We start from the raw sequence: 5,469 nt of genomic DNA, 5'->3' as shown, positions 1-5,469 counted from the left end.
CGTGCGTTTTTCCATGTGCGTATTTGCGTGTGTGCGTGCGCGCGTCCGCGCAGGGTGGGGGCGTATTCGCTTCCGGACGCTCGACGTCACTGCCATTGAACGGCCGCCCTCGCCGCTCGTTCCCTAATTTCTGTCTCTGTCTAGCGTGCGCGTTCCTGGACCTCACGTGCTCACTCGCGAGCACGTACGTGCACTCGCAGAGCGACCGCCCAGAGCGCTGCGGCGTTGGGAAGTTATCTAGGCCTCCAGGCTCCGGTTCCTTCTCCGCTCCGTCTCCCGGAATTCTACTAATCCAGTGGGAAGGAGCCGTGGGCGGGGCGGGTTCGGGGCGTGCAAAATTTCCCGGGGCCGAGGGAGACCTTTTCCCGAGCGACTGAGCGTGTCTGGGTGTGAAAGGGGCGCGCTGGGCACCAATTTAGGAAGGAGGCCGCGTTGGGGTATTTGAGGGAAGGTTATCTGCTGTTAGACGGGGACTACGTAGTGTCAAGCAGCCCTAGCCTGGAATCCCTGCCTGCTGCGTCGCTGCGTGACTTTGGGCGTGTTACTTAAACACTCAGAGCGGAATGTCTCGGGTAAAATGAGGTGGGATAGTAAAAGCTGGTGTTCTAAGGATTGAAAGAGAGAATATGGAAAACGCCACTTGGCAGGTGGTAGCTAAATACCTCATTATTATGCAGCGCACATCCTCTGTAGTTTACAAATGGTGGGTACACAGGACTCAGTAACTAAGTGGCTTGTTGAAGGTCAGGTAGAGGCGGAGGCCCAGACTAAGTGTTCCGTAATCATTGATGTCCTACGTAGCCTGCCTTTAGGGAAGGGGAAGGATCGCAGATATCTTGTGATCTGTGAATCACTGTTCAGTTCCCACCTCCCTCCCATCCCCGCAAAGGTTTAAAACTCTGGACATAGGGAGTGAACACCTTGGTACAACTGTCAGAAATTAAGCTTATGAATTTGCATCTGAACGAGCAACAAAATGGTGCTTTGCTCAGTTTGCTTAGGGTCTGTAAATTTCTTCTAATGTTTTAGCTATAAAAATGTAAATGTAGTAGCAAAGGAGCTCCAGATTCTCTGCAATCTCTAGCTACCAGAGGGAATATTAACTCAGTGAACTAGCACTTACCTAGCATCCACTGCACAGCTAGACTTCCCAGGGCAAGGGGCCTATGACCTCAGGGCTGTGTGGGTAGGGACCTTAGGAGTCAGGCACACTGGTGACCTCATCGTTCCTCAGATGTCAGCTTCCAGACCTTTCCTCTAATTTAGCTCTTAAATCATTTACTGCCTCTTGGTATTTCTTGAATGTTATAGTATTATTTAACTTTAGATTTGCTGTTCATTTTTCCAAAAGGGATGTGTCTCTCACTGTCTTACAGCCCCAAAGCTATATCTGATCTTGGTGAAGGACATCACCCAGTTCCTCAAATAAGTCCTGAGGTTTCCCATTCCCAGGATTTATTTGCTCCAAATTCCAGCTTAAATGCAGTCTGGTTATGAAAAGGTTTGCTGGATCTACTAAGTTGGAGTAAATTAGTTGGTTTTCTAGAGCACTTGGTACACATATATACACTGCTCTGGATGCTATTCCTAGCAGACATTCTGCTGTTGATGCACGTACCATCAACAGAAAGCTTCTCTAACATCACTGTGCAAGTTGGCTGTTCCTAAGTTCCAATATTTCACTTCTTACCCAGTCCTTCAGGGCTTGATTTATTTGCTTTCCCCTTCAGACTATAAAACTCACAGATGGCAGGAACCATGTCTAGTCCCACTTCGCATTTCCAGCCTCTTTCTCAGTACCGCAACACTCCTCAACCACTAGCTATTGGAACCCTAACCCTAACCCTTGCCTAGGTTATACAGTCTTAAGGGCAAACTTGCCCATATGTGTATTTATATCACAGAACAAAAGGTTTTCTGGTAAGTTAAGAGTTAGATCTTGCACTACTCTGAAAATGCATCAGAAATTGCACAGTCCTGCTCATACAATGAAAGAAAGCCTTGGCAGTCACACTGAACAGAGCGAGAAGTAGCAGATCCCGTGAGGAAGGTCAGTGTTTTCAACAGCTACCACAGTGGATCAGGGATGAGAAATTTTCAGATGTTGTCAAGCATGAGATGATAGACATATTACTCTGAGGTGTATCAGTAATGCTGCTCCCAAGGAAGTGGGGGAATTATACAAAGAGGAATCTTAAAAGCAAACAGTGTTTTTACTTCCTATGAACTAGTGCCATTTGTCCTGTTGTTTAATTTGTCATGATAATCCAAAACCTACTGACATTCTTGGATCTACAATTGTTCTTTTGATAGGCTGTTGAACTCTGTGTGTAGACCCTCACCAAACCTAGTTCTCTTATTACTTCTCATGCTAATGGCACCACCAGATGCCCAGTATCAGAACCCTAAAGTTATTGTCAGTTTGACCCTAGATCATTCTGTCAGTCTCTGAGTTCACAGAGTCTTCCTCCTCAGTGGCAGTGGTAGCCACAAACTGTTCGCCACCTCCTTGCCACTGACTTAGCGTGAGCCTTTGCATCTTTCATCTAGACTCTTGCTAAAGCTTTCCAGCTGCTGTTTTTGCCTCATCTTCAGCCCCTCATGCCTAACTTCAACCACACCCCAGAATCTAGAGGGGATGGAACTAAGTTTTAGAATATAAATGTTAAGTGTGTAAGTATAAGGTGTTTAAAATTAGCCTCTGAAATTCTGAAGGACCCACCTAAGGTTATTAGGAGGCTAAACAGCGAGAAAATTTTAAAATTAGTGACATTGCTAGTTAACAGAGAGCTAAGGGGGCTCTTGGCACTTAAAAGACAATCCTCAAAAAGTTGGGTTAAAAAAAGACATTGGTGTGTGTTTAAGTACCTTGTTAGGAAGAGTGAAAGCCCATTAAGTTCTATCTTGAGGGACTCCCTTACTCCAGGATGGCTGAAAGGCACTAGAATTTGCATGGGGCTCCCACTGGGGTTCTAGGCTGTGTTTGACTACAGGGCATGCTCCTCTATCAGGGAAGGTGAACATCTTTACCAGAACATAAACTTGTAGGGGGAGATGGGGAAGTGAGAACCCCCTCTCCAGTTAGCCAGACCTGCTCAGTCAGCTCTGGTGATGACTTGCTCAGATTGATGTGCTCAAATCAGGCAGCTGTGTGCATACTATGTGCTGCACACCAGGGCAAGCCGTGTGCACTAGAGTCTGGGAATGACATCCTGTGGAGTGGTATATCCATACAAACAACATCCATAAATACATGTAGCAGTCCTGAGTGACACATAAAAGGCCATCTCTGTCTACTTTAGCCATTTAAATTACACTGATTATACCTTTGATGTTACAAATAAGGCCAAAATGGGTGGATTGCTTGAACTCAGGAGTTCGAGACCAGCATGAGCAAGAGTGAAACCCCCATGTCTACTAAAACAGATCTTGTGATGGGTGCCTATAGTCCTAGCTACTAGGGAGGCTGAGGCAAGAGGAATGCTTGAGCCCAGGAGTTTGAGGTTGCAGTGACCTGTGATGCCAAAAAAACTTGATGTCTCAAAAAATAAAAGCCAAAACTTAATTTTATTTTATTTTTTTCTATTTTTTGAGGCAGAGTCTCACTTGGTCACCCTCAGTAGAGTGCTGTGACGTCATAGCTCATAGCAACCTCAAACTCTTGGGCTGAAGAATTTGGGCAACCATCCTCTTGCCTCAGCCTCCTGAGTAGCTGGGACTACAGACCTCCCACAATGCCAGACTATTTTTAGAGATGGGCTCTCGCTTTTGCTCAGGCTGGTCTCGAACTCCTGAGTTCAAGCAATCCACCCACCTAGATGTCCCAGAGTGCTAGGATTATAGGTGTGAGACACTGAGCCTGGCCCGTTCATTTTAATGTATAAAGTTATATCAAAAGATCGTGCATATTTCAATCTGCTTAGAGACCAATACCAACACCATTTATTCTAAAAGATAAAAGTTGAGTATCTGCTAAATTTCAGGTATAATTCCAAAGTTTGGATACAACAAATATATTGAGCACCCTAACCCTCATGCTCACCCTCACCCTAGTCCCTAACCCAAACCCTAAACACAATTTTAACCCTAACCCTACCCAAACCCTAAACCATCTCAACCCTAAACTCTTACCCTAACCCTAAACCCTATACCCTACACCCTAATCCTAATCCTAACACTTTGCTTCTAACCATCAGCCTTCCTCCTCATCTGCAAGAATCCCAGGGACTCCCCGTAATCTCCTTGCCCCAGGAAACACAACATACACTGTCTCTTTACTAAGTTAAAGTCAGGGAAACTGAGGCTCAGGGCATCTGTGGGTATCCCAGTTAACACACTCTGCCAAGCATTTATTTTAAAGAGGTGATATCTAGATAGCATATGACTATTTCAAAGTGAACAGTTTGGTGGGATTTAGTGTATTCCCAGTGTCACCCAACTGCCACCATCTAGTTCCAGGACATTTCCATCACCCCAGGAGAAACCTCTGTGTACACCCACCAGGCAAGGCAATTACTCTTCATTCTCCCTCCCTCAAGCCCTTCGTTTAACCGAGCCCTAATGGGGAGATGGTCGCTGCCCACCAGAGGTAGCTGGTGGGAAGAGTCCCTGGGGGTGGGGTGGGGGGTGGGACAGGGAGTCCCTCCAACTCCGCTACCGCCTCCACTCCCTGCTCCCACCAAGAGCTATAGGGCCCACCCCATGCCTCATCCACCAGGGGGCAGCACCGAGCTTTCCAAAAGGGCCACTCTGGTGGGAAGGAGTTTATCAGAACTGCTGATAAACCTAACCGACCTTGACCCCAAACCACCGTCTGTGGGGTAGGCTGGGAATCTGGAAGCAGGAGGACATGAAGACCTGCTCTGGATGCAACGGGGAGTGCCTGTCACATTAACTCTGAGGACACGGATCTCCCACTTACCTGGGCCCGTCACTGGGGAGGGGGCTTGGGAGCAGCAGGCCCTGGTCATTCTCCACTGACACCTATCTCGGTGTTTGGGGGGCTTTGGGATCTTGCCTTCCCTATGCCTACTCTGCCCACTTGGGGTCCTGACCCTAGGACCCTCCTCCTCTCAGGCTGTGTGCAGAGCCTGGGGGATGTGCGGGGAGCATCAGTTATCAAACCCCTGAGCTCAAATCTCACGCTACGACTTATAGGCTGAGGATTTGGACTGAGAGTTTATTTCTCTGAGACCCAGTTTGGTCACCCCTAAAATGAGGCTGACCTATGGGGGTTGAAGAGAGGTTTCTAGAAATAGAGTGCCAGCCCCAATGTTGAATGTTGCCTGTTTCTTTTTAATAACACTTATTACCATGGGAAAAGCTCCAATGACCATAGGCTACCAAGTACTCAACCAGAGGCCCATCTGTAACCAAAAATAAGACCCTACTTCTAGGTCCCGAGAGTGAAGAGAGGACACGTGGCCATGCAGGGCACAGCGTAGGTACACAGGGCTGGGCAGCCGGCCC

This window comes from Nycticebus coucang, chromosome 17 (genome assembly GCF_027406575.1).
Source record: "Nycticebus coucang isolate mNycCou1 chromosome 17, mNycCou1.pri, whole genome shotgun sequence".
In the NCBI taxonomy this organism is placed as follows: Eukaryota; Metazoa; Chordata; class Mammalia; order Primates; family Lorisidae; genus Nycticebus; species Nycticebus coucang.
This window is presented reverse-complemented; position numbering follows the sequence as displayed.